This window comes from Lepidochelys kempii, chromosome 19 (assembly GCF_965140265.1).
Source record: "Lepidochelys kempii isolate rLepKem1 chromosome 19, rLepKem1.hap2, whole genome shotgun sequence".
Classification (NCBI taxonomy): domain Eukaryota; kingdom Metazoa; phylum Chordata; order Testudines; family Cheloniidae; genus Lepidochelys; species Lepidochelys kempii.
The window spans coordinates 6,064,976-6,079,300 of NC_133274.1; the positions used below are offsets into that span (position 1 = coordinate 6,064,976).

General features: G+C 58.7%; 1 protein-coding gene across 8 annotated transcripts in view; it reads right to left on the reverse strand.

The window, feature by feature from the left end:
• The window catches only part of ADGRB2 (adhesion G protein-coupled receptor B2), a 101,573-nt gene that overhangs the window by 58,550 nt on the left and 28,698 nt on the right, over positions 1 to 14,325 (reverse strand). The window lies entirely within an intron of this gene.

Sequence of the window (14,325 nt, forward strand, 5' to 3'; positions counted from 1 at the left end):
AATAAACCTTCCAAGAGAAGGCTGATCTTGCCCCTGCCGAGCGGGGCTCCCTTCCCCCTCGGGGTGATTCGACCCTTTGCACCATCTAGTTCTTCGCTAAATCCCTTTGCGGATCCCTGCGATTTCATCTGGTTTGCACGCTTCCCTCTGGAGGCCAGGCAGCCGGCAAGGCTCATTTCTGGAACGGGCAGCACCCCCGTGACCTAGAGCCACCGTGCAATGGATTTAAGGAGCTCCCATAAGCACATCCACTCTGGAAAGCAGGCACACCACTGCCCACTTGGCCGGCCTGCTGCATGCTCGTGGAGTACTTCACTGCGGTAGCACCGGGAGGCCCAACAGAGAACAGAACTCCTTTGTGCAAGGCGCGGTACACACACACCCAGCCAGAGATAGGTCCAGCCCTGAAGAGCTTAACAATACACAAAGGGTGGGAGGAGAAGGGGAACCATAGAGAGCAAGACTTGCCCAGGTCAGAGACAGGAAGAGAACCCAGGAGTCCTGAGGCCCAAGCCCTGCCCACTGGGCCATGCTGGGCACATGTGGCAGCCAGACCCTGGGCAGCATCGTCGCAGCCTTTGCAAGGGGCAGGACGAGGATGCCAGCAGCACACAGGGTCTAGTGACAAGAGCTATAGGTGTCGTTCCACACACCGGCGAGCTCACACAGCCCCTGCAATGGGGAGCTGAGCTGATCGCTGACTGGCTCACAGGATTTACTATGCACCAGGGCAAAGCAGATAGCAAATGCTACGGAGGCAGGATGCCCGGGTCCCCTGCTTGGATGCTGGGGGCCCGGGCAGGGCCAGGCAGAACCTGGCCCCAGCTCTGTGGTGTTCCTCCCCCAGCCCCTGTCGGCGAGTTTTGCAATACCAGGTGCGACGCGGCTAGAGGCAGGTGCACAGTCCAAGCACCTTCCTCCTGCCACGTCCTTGGGCGCACAGAGCACATGCCAGGAGAGCGCCCACCTGCTGGAGAGAGCCGAGCGCGCGGCGTTTCACAGCCTAGCTAGCACCCTCCTGCAGGACCCACGTCCAGCAGCCGGAGCACAAGAGAGACGGACGGGAGGCTGGGGGGGGATCCACGTGAAAAGCCAGCGAGAGGCACGGCTGATTCCGGCCTCGTGGTGGACAAGGCTGCAGTGGCTGAGGCCCTGGGAGTCTGCGTATCCCCCCCGCCAGCAGAACACAGTGCTCCCACCCCCCCGCCCCAACCACGCCCTCCAGAGCCGCGGCCAAGCCAGGAGCCTTCCACCACTTCCCTGAGAGAACCACGTCCTGTGGGCCCTGCATCTCCCCAGCAGCTAATGTCACCTGATGTTCAGCTAACATTTTCCTTTGCTCAATTTCACCCAGGCCCCCTGTTGCATTCCTCCCTCCTCCGCCCCCAGGGTGCGCACCCTTTCCCCGAACCCCCTAACAGCTGGGCCTCCCTCCTCTGATCTCAGATCACTGTGAGACTTTGGGCAGCTTCAGGCCTTTAGCTGCGACCAGCCGGGGAGGCTGCCCTCAGAGTGTCAGCTCGGGCAGTCTGGGGGAGCCAGGGGTTCCCCTCGCCCAGCAGGGCTGGAGGAAATGGGCCTACTCACGAGGGCTGTGCAGCGGATCCCTGCAGCCGAGCTCCCAGAGAGGCGCCTGTGACGTTACTGACTTGAACTGGGATCGTATAGAACAGTGTTGCAACCAAGATCCTGTAGTGGCGCCAAATCGTGTATAAAGGGGGTCAAACAAGGCGTCTAAGACGAGGTGATGGTTGGCTGGTTCGGATTATGCTGTCTGTTTGCGTGAATCATTTTTGTATTTAAAGATATAAGTATTGGCTCTCTACTGTCTGTATTCCAAACTAATGCTATGCTTCTGGGGGACACCCCAGACAAGTTGGTGTCAGCTCTGCCTAGCCTCCTGGATGGCCCATTAGGGACCATCAGCTACACAACTGACCCACTGAGAGAAGGCAGACTCGCCTGGGGACTCAGCCAGGTGTGCAGGGACCTGCCTATGGACAGAACTCTGAGGTGTTTCCAGGCCATGTGAGGGGCAGCTTGTCTTTGGGACAAAGAAAGAGACCACATGGCAAGAGACTATACAAAGCTGCGGCAGCTCCTCCGTCTTGTCTTCAGTCCTGCTTCTGACCTCTGGAGGGACTTTGCTACACTGAAGCTTTGAACCAAGGACAGAAAGACCCATCCCAGCTGTGGGTGTTCTCCAGAGACTGGATTTGAACCTGCCGTTTATTCCATCACTGCTACAAGCCTGAACCAAGAACTTTGCCATGACTGTATGTCATTGATCCCACTTAACCAATTCTAGCTCTCATCTGTATCTTTTCCCTTTTATGAATGAACCTTTAGATTTTAGATTCTAAAGGATTGGCAACCGCGTGATTTGTGGGTAAGATCTGATTTGTATATTGACCTGGGTCTGGGGCTTGGTCCTTTGGGATCGAGAGAACCCTTTTTCTTTTACTGGGGTACTGGTTTTCATAATCATCTGTCCCTATAACAAGGGACACTGGTGGAGATACTGGGAAACTGGAGTGCTTAAGGGAATTGCTTGTGTGACTTGTAGTTAGCCAGTGGGGTGAGACCAAAGTCTGCTCTGTCTGGCTGGTTTGGTTGCCTTGGAGGTGGAAAAACCCCAGCCTTGTGCTGTAACTGCCCTGCTTCAAGGAATTTGTCCTGAATTGGCACTCTCTGTTGGGTCCTGCCAGAACCAGCCTCGTTACAGCGTCGCAGCAGAATTCAGCTCAGACTGAGCAGAAGGGATGCGGGTTGGGCTGGGGTGAGCATCTAAAGGGCTCCCATGTTCATCCTCTGTAGATCCCGGACCCCCAAGCTCTTCCCCGCACCGGTCCCCTGCGAGCGAAGGTCAGCGGGCAAGGCGCCAAGCGCTGGGATCCCAGCCTCGCAAATGCCCACCTGCCCCCTCTGCGAGCCCAGCCCCTCACCACCCACCCCGTGTGCCCCGCTGACACGGTAGCCGAGAAGGGGGCCACGCCCGCCCCGGTTTGATTTGATGGCGGTGTTCTTCGCTCGCCACCTGACAGATTGCTGCAGCGAGGTGCCACAAATTGATGGCTTGGCTCACCAAAAATAACAAGAGATCCATCAAGGGTGCTTAGCGTGAAATTAACAGGCATGTGGATGTGCTCATCAAAGACGCATGCCAGCCACAGGAGCGGGGGCACCTTTGACTCCTAGGCCCCCCCCAGCTCTCCCACCCCCCCAACTCCTTATCCTTCCCTCACACCCTCCCTCCCCCACCCATAGGACGACAGCAGACATCTTGGGGAAAGAATCTCCTCTCTGTGCCACGGCTGGTGGATCCCTGCGTCAGCCTAGAGAGGGGGGAGCCCGCAGACAGGACCGCATTCCCAGTGCAGGGCTCCCTAGCACAACTGCTCCCTCGACTGCAGGCCTCAGTGCCGGGAGCTCTGCTGAGCAGACCCCCTGAGCTACACGTGCGACGCCACCAGCTGGCAGCAGTAGTAGGCTGTTATACTCCTTTGTGGAGCAGCCGACGAAGAGTGACGTGGCACTCAGCCAGCGTGCAGCATGGTTCTTTCCCAGCAGAGGCCTGCCTGTGTAGCTAATGCCAAGTGTATGGGGGCACACAGAGCCCCCCAGCTTCTCCCCCTGCTGTTCTCTGAGCAGGGTACTTCCCTCCGTGCAGCCGCAGGGGGCCGGGGGATACTAAAAAGGAGCCCCCCATGAACACACACGTACACAAAGCACACACGCAGATGCACAAACACACACGCCCCAGGACATGCACTGATGCATGCACGGACCCACACACACCAACACATACAAACACGCTCAGACACATGTGCAGGCCACCGTACTGGCTCTAACAACCTCCTCCCCTCCCACCCCGAATGGATGCTCTGGGAGGGTTTGCAAGGCCATTCACTGCACTGCCCAGCCAGCTAATAGGAACCAGGCAGCGCCTGGTGGTTTCACTCGGTGCAGAAAGCTTTGCTGAGCCCCGTCTGTCAAGGGGAGCGTGCAGGGGTGCTCCCCTCCTGTTATCCCATCTGGCCCAGTGCAGGGAGGTTGGGGGAGGCTCTCCGGCAGTGGCTATTGCTTTCTGCTGTGTGCATCTGCCCGTCTGCGGCGCTCCCAGAGCATGGCTCTGTCACTGGCCTGCAGATGCTTCACGCCACCGGAAACAAACAGCAGCGAGCTCCGGCGATGATATTGACCGGCATGAATATCACAGATAACGGTCCTGTGCAGAGACGATTGGAAAGAGGAGGAAAACCCCCCCCCCCAGAACTCCTGTTAGGCTCCCAGCCGCTGCCAGTGATGGCCCTAGGACCACCACCCTGGAGAAGCGGGCTTCCAGCAGCGAGACCTTCCCCACAGCACCGCCCTGGCAAGGCCGGCTGGGCGTGGAGTGGTGCCCACTTCCTAGCAGCAGTACCCCAGCAATGGCAGCTGAGATTAGTGGAACGTGAACTTCCTCCCAGCAGTGCCCTGTGAGAACAGGGCAGCAACAGAGGGCAGAATTGGGAGTGAATCCGTTCCAAAGCCCTCCTCCCCAACCCACACACCCCCACCAAAACTGGACTTGCCAGATGCCCATTGCGGTGCCTGTCCTATACCCACAGGAGAGGGACCCTTGGCCTCCCCCACCCTGCCTCCCCACGGGGCGGATGCTGCTGCTAGGTGGATTAGGCACCCGCCTTGTCAGTATCTCTGCTGTGCATGAAATACACTCAGGCCGCTGACTGTGCTGATACTTATTGGTGCCATAAAGGGACCCAAATTTACTGACTGTTGCTTCCGACTCAATCTACTCCGTGCCCCGGCGCGTCCCCTTTGGAAGGGCTCAGGACACACGAGCAGGGAGCGTCCGAAGATCTCCCCAGTTTTGGGGAGTTGGGAGCAGCAGACGGGGGGACTGGAAGGTAGATAAAGCCACCAGCTGAGGGAGAGTCCGACGGGGGGAGTGCCGCTATGCAGAGCCAGCCACCCGCTTCCCCACTGGAAATGATCAGGAGTTATGAACGGTGCAGCGAGTGCCCAGAACAAATAATAAATTCACAGGATATATGAGGGCACTTTCCCCACTTACGTTGAACAAAGAAACCAAATTCAATTTCCTTTGGAAAGTACTAAATCCCGGGCTGTCGCCTTGCAGAGTCTCCCGCGCCAGGGAACCAGCCCCACCTGTCCCCTCCTTCTCAGGTCCCTTCCCTGCCACATCCGACTCTCATTCCCCTTGCTTGGGCTTTTGCCAGCACAGCTCTGTACTTCGGGTCTCTGGCTAATGGTTCTCAGTGGAGCCACTTGTCTCCTCCGCTGTTCTGCCCTCAGAGCCACGGAGTTGGGTCCTGGGAGTGAGGGAGGGGGCTGTGCCAAGGACAGCATGGGCAAGAAAGGAAGAAAGAAAGAAAGAAAGAAAGAAAGAAAGAAAGAAAGAAAGAAAGAAAGAAAGAAAGAAAGAAAGAAAGATGAGGGAGGAAGACCAACCGAGAGGACCATTCCTCGAGTCATCTGCTGGGGCCCTAATTTCTCCACGGGGTGTGAGTAACAAGCAGAGACTCCCGTGCACACAGGAAGCTGGAAAGCTGGCCCAGAGGAGCTGGCAGGAGGCCCTGGTGCAGGAGCACATGGTGATCCCATGGCAGAGCCTTGCTCCGTGGGCAGCAAAAGGCGAGGAGCAGAAGGGACAAGGCCCCACGGGAGACGATTGGGTCCCAAGTTAGGAAACGGCAGCAGATCCTTCCCCAAATCATGAGCGAAATGACCCAGCTGCCTCTGGCAGGGCTGGCATCCCAGCCTGGGAGCAACAATGCAGGCACCTTGCATCGGGGCAGCCAGCACAGAACTGGTCGGCCACAGGCACCGCCATGCTCACGAGCCGGAGGAACGACCAGGGACACCACAGCAGTGAGTCTCTGTCATTTTGATCTAAATAGTTTAACATGCAGGGAAATCACATCCCCAGCTGTGGATCCCCATCCACATCTCGGCTAAGTTCATCCAGCCTCACAAATCTCTTAGGCAGATCCCAGTGGAAACTTGGACTCTTCACATCCTATCTAAAGCAATGGGACTGTTAAACAGCTACTGCGCTGCGCCCCAGAGGTGGCTGCATTTCAGTGGCAGGAGAAGGCACAAGATTTCTCTATAGATTAGAATGGATAGACAGAGGGGAGTTCGAGTCTGCTACCCTGAATTGATGGGGGAGGTGGCGTATTGCAGGGCGGAAGTCGGCCATCGCATATAAGGAGCTAGAAAACGCCAGGCAGAAGCAAAGGAAGGTAAAAGGGTGCAAAGGGGGAGCGATCCCCCGGGACTCTCCAGCTGCTTTGCCCCGATACACGGAGCAGAACAAACACAACGTGACCGTGATCGTCCACGTTTGCTTAACGGAAACCCCGGCTGGGCAAGGGCTGCAAATACCCTCACGCCACGAACAGCCAGGGCTGCGATTGGAACAGACACGACAATGCACCCGCAGAGGGCCTCCCCACTGACTTCCGTGCACCGCACAAGCCTCCCAAAAACTGTCCCCCCAGACTCCCCCAGACACAGGCCCCACAGCCCCCCCGATGAAGTCCCCCAATGCACCCCCATAGAGCTCTTCCCGACTCCAACCGCCCTGCACACTCACCCCCACATGCAGGACCCACATTGAGTGCCAAGCACCCTGCTCCAGCTTGGCTCGCTCTGCTCCCCGCAGGCAGGCCCAGTCCGACGGCTTTCACAACAGGTCCCTTCGTGAAGTGCTGGAGCCAAGAGGTCTCTGCCTGTCCCCCACATTTATCTCCATCTGCCCCCTCCTGGCTTGCTCTGCCTGGGGCTTTCTTTAGTCATCAGCTTCCAGGAAAATCCACTCTTTTCACCTCACAGGGGTGTGTGTGATCACTGGACAATCTGCTCCACCGTGCATTTAGCGGTGTGTTGGGAGTACCTCTCCCAGCCCTTCAGACCAGCTCTGTGCAGCTCAAAATCTGGGCTCTCCCACCAGCAGAAGTGGGTCCAATGAAAGATCTTACCTCCCCCACTCATCTCTGCTCAGAGGAAGGCAGAGAAGCACTTCATGCTGACACCAGAGTGATCCCCATAAGAGGGGAGAGGGCAAGTCAAACACACACCCTGGGCTCCCCTCACCCTCCCCACGGGCTTACGTTCCCCCAGGAAGGAGGGGGACTGAAGACAGAGAAGAGCTGGCAAGCTGCCCAGCTGCTAATGGCCTGTTCTCTTGGGCACCCGGAGATACTAAGACCCGGGGCCCCACCGCTCTGATCATCTAGCCTGGCTACCCAGGTGACACAGGCCAGAGCAATTCACCCGGCGACTCCTGCCGCCCCGGCAATGACCCTCCGCAGTGATGTACGTGATGGACAAAGCCGAGCGCGGCTGGCCAGCCTAGCGGGAGATCTGTCTGTTGCCTTATCCAGCCTGTCGTCGGGGTATCTGAGCCTCTCCTGCCCAGCACTGCAGGTATCCTCACATCCCCTCTGAGACAAGCCAGTATCATCACCTCCTCTTTTACTGATTGGGAAACTGAGGCAGGCATCGAGCCAGGAATTGAACCCAGTCACACGGGTCCCAGCCCACGGCCTTGCCCGCATGGCCATTCTTCCACCACCAGTACCGTGGCTTTGGCACCTTCCCGGGGATTGCACCAAGCCCACCCCATCAGGATACGTCTCCCTTTGGTCCGTTCCATCCGATCATCCACCCCCCAGGCCCGGCTGCCACCTGCCCAAATCTCACACGCTTCCCTTCTTGTTCATCGCCCTTCCGAAGCCAGTTCCTGGCAGCGTGGCGGTTGCCATGGCTACCCGACAGCTTTCAGCCACCTCTCGGCAGCGCTGCGGTCTCCCACGTGGGTGGTGGGACTCGGGGGGCGGGGCGGGAGGACAACTGCAACCAGCTTCTTCCAGCGGGCTCGGCGGGATAGCGCCCAGCAGGATTCGCACTCAGCGCTCTGCCCCCGACAGCATGCGGGCCCCGCAGGCGCAGGGGGAAGTTTGGTCTCCCCAACCGAGAGGAAGGGCTTCGCGTCCCAGGCTGCTAGGAGTGCATGGCCCACCTGTGAGCCTGGACCAACAGAGGAGGCGGCTGCAGGGGGGACCAGTCCGGCATCCTCTCCATCACACCTCGCCGCCTGCCCCTTCTACGCCTCCGGATTGGCGCCTCCCCATTTCAGCAGCAAGTGAACCTGAAAATTCAGAGCAAATCCGAAGCAGAATGCGCCGTGCTGGCTCCGAGACGGAGCCGCCAGAAACACACCGGTCCGTGTGGCTGGGTGGCTAAACTAGACACTGGCCCAGGCTCGCTCCAGGGAGCCCTGGCCCGGGAGCCCTCCAGGGTTAGCAAACCCAGCTCCGTTCTGCCTGGTTCAGCTTCCACCCAGGGCACTGCTGGGCTTCAGTTCCCATGGGGACTTTCCAGCGGCCCCAACCTCTGTGCAGATCTTTGCCAATCGGGGCTGCTGTACAGGGCAGGGCTGGGGTCCCTTGGCAGCCCCTTCCCCCCGCCCCCCCGCTGGTGATGCTTCTTTTGCAAGCACCAGTGTTTTCTCACCGTGGCACAGATCCTGACTGTGCTCTGGAGGGAGGCAGCCGTGAACAGCTCCAGGCGTGGTCACAGCTAAAATCCCCCTCCCTCCCCCACAATCTCACACTCACACTCGCCCACAGCCTCTGGGCTGGCACGGAATTTGCCAGGCTCCTAGGGATGATAAAGCTCCGTGCAAACGTGGGCAGCGCACGGATGCCGGAAGGAAGCGTGTGTATATGCATGTGCATTCACAGCAGAGTAAGCGAGCGGGGAGGTGGGGGTGCACGCCCACGTGCAGGGAAGGCTGGCAGAGTTCACATGCAAGCGTGTCTTTGTGCTTGCCCAGGAAATGAAGGCCTGCAGCAGATCCTCCACCGAGGGCCTTCTGCCCTGACACAACAGCCCAGACCCATCCGGGGACGGGGCATAACCAAGGAACGACTCCGCTCACCACCGAGCACTGCCCCAAAACTCTCTGAGCCAGTTTCAACCCTCTGCCCTGCACTGAGCTCCGGAGGAGCCAGGCCTGGTCCCATCGGGAGCAAGCAGGCCGGGGGGAATGTGTGGCTCTAACTCCCTGGGGGAGGCCTGATGAGATCACGGCTGGGCCTCTGCCAATGCTGAATAAAAGGCCCAGCATTCAGCCCCACAGCCCAGCCTGCCATGGAGAACCTGAAAGGCAAACAGGGGGCTATTCTTAGCAGTGTCTCCATGAAGCCAGGACTTGGGGGGATGCCAGGTGTGAGTCCCGGCTGGGGCAGGCTAGGGCCCCCCCCCCCGCAACCCACCACCTTCAGCGAAAGCCGTGCTCGGGAACATCAACAACTCTGTCCTCTCGTCTGCCGCGATGCTCGCTGCTTCTCCAGCCAGGAACAGGCAGGCTTCCCGCTGCAGGGCACTGGAGTGAGGCCGGCTTCTCTGTCGCCAGCTGTGGCCTCACACGCATGCACACAAACTCATCACAACCACACACACACACACACACCCTTTTCACATGCTTGCTGACACTCTAACAACAAGCTGGAGGTTTATCAGACCTAGCACATCAGTAGCTGTTCTCTCCACAGATTAACCCGCGTCTCTTGTCAGTTCCTGGATGCGCTGCCCCCTGCTCTCTGATTGTGCATAAAGAAGATCCTGTGCATTTGTGTTTGTGTCCAGGTGTGTGCCTAGTGCACAAAAACACACACAGCCGTGAGTGTCTGAGTGTGCATGAGACCGTGCATGAGCATATAGCCATGAAAGGAAAGTGCAGAAGGCAGAGGAGAATACGCACAAGCACATGGGAATACAAATACCTACAGCAGCAAGCCAAAGAACACCCGTGGGAAAGCTGGGATGTGAGCGACAACGCGCACAAGCATGCAGCTATGCAAGGTTGAAGAACGTGCACGAGAGTGAGGGAGCCACAGCATGCACAAGTGTGCAAATGTGAAAAACGATGCATTGCGTGCCAGTGCGCAAGAGTGAAGGATGTGTCTGGGTCAGCGTGCCATGCCACGCACAGGTGGGCTAATGTGAAAGACGGTGTGCAATTGTGTGAGAAAGAAGAGTGCGTGTGAGCGTGCAAGAATGTGAGGGCGAGATCAAGCACACACGCGTACACGAGTGTGCGGGAACGTGCGGCGCTCCTAGAAAGGTGGGAGCCCTGATCCATCCATAAGCTCTGTATGGCAGAGGGGCTGCTGAGCTGCGTGAGAAGGGAGGACAGGGTCACAAACCGGGGATTCAGGACAGGCGTGCGAGGGACGCAGTGGCACTAAATGCCAATGCCCAGCGATATGCCAGTCCGGTAGTGGCCCAAATCCGGCAGCCGATCCCGCGAGCAAAGCTGATGGGGCCGGGCGCCACATGCCGGCATCCCAGCCCGGCCCAGGCCGTTGTATGCTCTGTGGCGCGAGCCGTCGACGCGCTCCCAAGGCCCAGGCTGTCTCCAGCAAGCCCTGCCAACCCTGCCCATGATCATCCTGCCAATAAAATGAATCACCCCTGCGACTTCATCTCTACAGTAACATTTTACATCCAGGTGCCTTGTGGGTTTAATTGAATGTCAAACATAATTTGGCGAAGTTCAGGCAACTGCCCTTCCAGAACAATCACCGCTCGGGCACGCACAGAGACACAGGAGCCTGCTCAGAGCAGCAGCCTCGGAGATCCCCAGGGGACACGAGGGGGCCTGGCGCACGACACGGGCGATTGAGCCAGGCAGCTCTGCTGGGCACCCCTCCCCTCGAGGCCGCCCACTTGCAGCTGGCCCAGGACAGCGCTGGCTGCTGGGGAGCTGGCCTGCAGTGAGTTTGGAGGGGGTCTCTGCCCATATGGCCGTACCACGAAAGCCGTCACCCCGACAGGCCTGGGCTGGCAGCGAGAGACCAAGGACAGATTGCACCCTGGAGATGCCCACTGCACTCCAGCGTACCCTGGGATCCAGAGAGCTCCAGCCTGCTAAACATGGCCCATGCTGCACATTACCGCTTGTATTACAGCAGCAGCTACAGCCTCAGCACAGAGCAGGGCCCCACTGTGCCTGGCTCTGCACAAACACACAGCGAGAGACAGCCCCTGTCCCACTCCTGTGATCTACACAGACAAGACAAGCAAGGGATGGCAGAAAGGGCATAGCCTCCCTCCCCAGTTGCAGAAACTGAACCCCGAGAGATTCAGCAAACATTTCTATCCATACATATGTAAGAAACCCTGCTTACAAATAAACATGGATATTCTCCATCAAAATTATCAACACACGCAGGCAGAATGCTGCCCAAGCCAGCTACCCAATAGGCCGGTCGAGAGCACACTAGCCTCTTCCAGCAGGGAACCACAGGGCGCCTCTAAGCTGCAAAAAAGTCATAAACAAACACGGGGCAGCAAGTCTCAGAGCCTGGGGCAATTGACTCAGGCTTGTGCTACAGGGCCAAATCGAGTAGCGTAGACGTTCCTGCTTGGTCTGGAGCCTGGACACTGAGACACCCCACCTTGCCGGCTTTCGGAGCCCAGCAGGAACGTCTCCACCGAGGTTTAGCTCTGTAGCGCAAGCCCGAGTCAGGTGATCCAGGCTCGGAGACCCACAGGGGTTGTTTTTGGCTGGGTTTTTTTTTTTTTGTTTTTTGTTTTGCACTGTAGACGTGCCCCTAGACAACAGGGCATCAGCGCCCACTCTTGGAAACCCACACTGTCCCAGGGCTGCCCGAAGCCAACCGTGGCATTACTCCGCAGACAGCTTACGGCCCCCAGTACTCACACACAGAGGGCAAGGCAGCGTGCTCCCAGGACACACAGGGGGCGCCGGCTCTCCCAAGCCCTGCGGGGACCTGTCCCCATCCCGTGGGCTCTGCAGGGCTCCAAGCGCAAATCCCCCCAGGGAAAGCATCTGCGCCAGGCAGCAGGCTCCTAGCCTTCCATCTAAATCTGCATTTGAAAAAAGCACACCAAGATTTCCCGTGGAAGGAAGCGGTTTATAACCACGTGGCTGGAGGAGAGCAGGAATTATTCGGAGGGATTTGCCCAGGAAGACGTTTAGCTCCCAGTGGAAACACTGAAGCCCAGTAAAGAGTAGCCAGTAACGCTACAGGCCTGAGCCGATGAGGATAGCAGGAAGCAGCACCCCAGATAAGGATATGTCACTGCTAAACTGCTCCGACGCCCGTCCCGCCAGCCCTGGCACCTGGGGGAACATCTGGCTGGCTGCGATGGCCCACTGGGGGGCTACTCCTGGCCACAGCTCCCAATTCCAGTACCAAGGCAATTTGGATCTCGTACTGTTTGATTTACACAATGCTGCCGCTGCCCTCCAAACACACAGAGCCCTCAGCAGCCCGATGGTCCCCATATGGAGGAAGTGACCCAGAAATATGGACTAGCGCCTACCCCTTAAAGCAAGGGGCACGAGTAAGCTGAGTGCATAAGCCAGCAGGGATGCCTCTCTGGTTACTGGCCACTGGTCAGTGGGCTCCAGGGCCCAAAGGGCCGATCCACCAGCCAGCTGTCACTGAAGAGCCTGGCAGGGGAAACAAAGAGCCAAGAGTCTGAAGAGCACGGTCGCAAGGCAAACAAAACTCCGGCAGCATCTCAAACGGACATTTGTTCATGTCAAGAAACCACAGCATAGTTCGTCATTAATGTCAGTCAAGGGAGGACCAGGGCCAGAAGAGCAGGGGGCACTGTGGGTCTGGACTGAGATGCCCTGGCGGAGCTGCCCCAGACTGGCTCAAAGGGTGGGGGCCGTGGCAGATGCTGACTGGCCCTGGGAGAGGCGACCGTAAGCCCCCCCTCACACTTCTCTAGGAGTGGCTCAAAGCAGCAGCAGCCCACAGCACGGGCCACCCAGCCCCACTCTGCCGGGGCCGTGAGAACCAGCTCAGCCATCGGGCAGGGAGGCTCTGACGCTTTAATTTCACTTTAGGTTCATGAGATTCTACAACAAGCAAATGGCCTCATTCCTCCCGGTTAATAGCCCACAGAGCTCTGCCGTGCACCTGTCTATCCGGCCTGGAATAACAGGCACCTGGCCTGCTGCAGTCAGGCGTAATTGGTCACAGGAATGGGTCATTTTACCTGTCAATTGTTCGCTGCATCTCCGCCAGTGCGGGATGACAGGGTCTCCTGCCCCAGGCGCTCCAGTCATCGCGGCAGCCGCAGGAAGCTGGGGAGAAGCCCCCAGCCTCAGGAGGGAGCACAGGGGCTGCGCTAACTGGCTGGGGACGTGGGGCAGGACCAGCAGGGAAAGGCACCCCAAGTACCTACTTTCCCATTGCTGGGGGAAGAGGGGGAGGAGGAGAAATCGCCATGGCCTGAATTCACCCATCCCAGGGGTAAGTTGAGGTGGGGGGGGCAGAATCCTGGGGCCTGACCAAAGCCCTTGGATTCCCGTCTTTCCATCGACTCCAGTGAATGGTGCAACCACCGGCTGGGTTCAGGGCTGGATCCCCCCGCCCACTGCCCTCCAGTGCGCACCACCTCTTCACCCCCGCCCACCCCCACCCCAGTTGCTTTTCCATGCCTTCTCTCGGTGTGTCAGATGATGCCCCGGATCCACCCCCGTGAGGGGAGTGCAGGAGAGACAGGCAAAACTCCAGCCCTGTCTATGGGCGCAGCTGCCCCCTTGTGCCTTTCACTCTCTCCTCCTCGCAGCGCCAGCCTCAAGCCTCCCGCAAAGGCAGCTGGGAGGGACCGTTGTGATGGGGATGAGAGATCCAAGGCCTGGGATTTAGGAGAGGCTGCTGGGAGTCCCTTGGAGGCTGATGGGTCTGGGCTGGGCCCTGAAGTCCATTCTGTCCCCTGATGGACTTAGCACCCCACTGCACTTGGCCTTTCTCCTTCCACGGCGCCCTGGGGGAAGCGCACGGAGCCATCTGCACCCAAGAGAAACGCCTTGGAGCCGGGAAACTGCAGCAGGCCAAGAAAGCTGGCAAGACGCTGCAAGTTGACGTGCTCAATTCTTCCCAGCCATCAAACCTTTCCCCTTCGCCAGCCTGAAGCCAGGCAGCTCGGCACAGCCAGAGTGCACGGTTGTCGCCGGGGGCCCTCTGGGCAGGCTCACGATACCCCAATGTACCCCAAAGCTGCCAGGTCCCATCACGCGACAACCTCACAACCCAGCAGCGCATCGGGAAGCAACACATTGCGCCCGGCTTGCGCTGCAGCGGCTCCCTTGCACACACACCCTGCACACATCTGCTCCGGGAGCCGGGGGCGGAGACTGGAACCGGAGTCGAGCTGGATTCCTTCCAGGCCAACCGGCAACATGAACTCCCAGCAAACACAAGGGCAGGATGCTAACAGACCGAAGTCCATTGTGGGCATCGC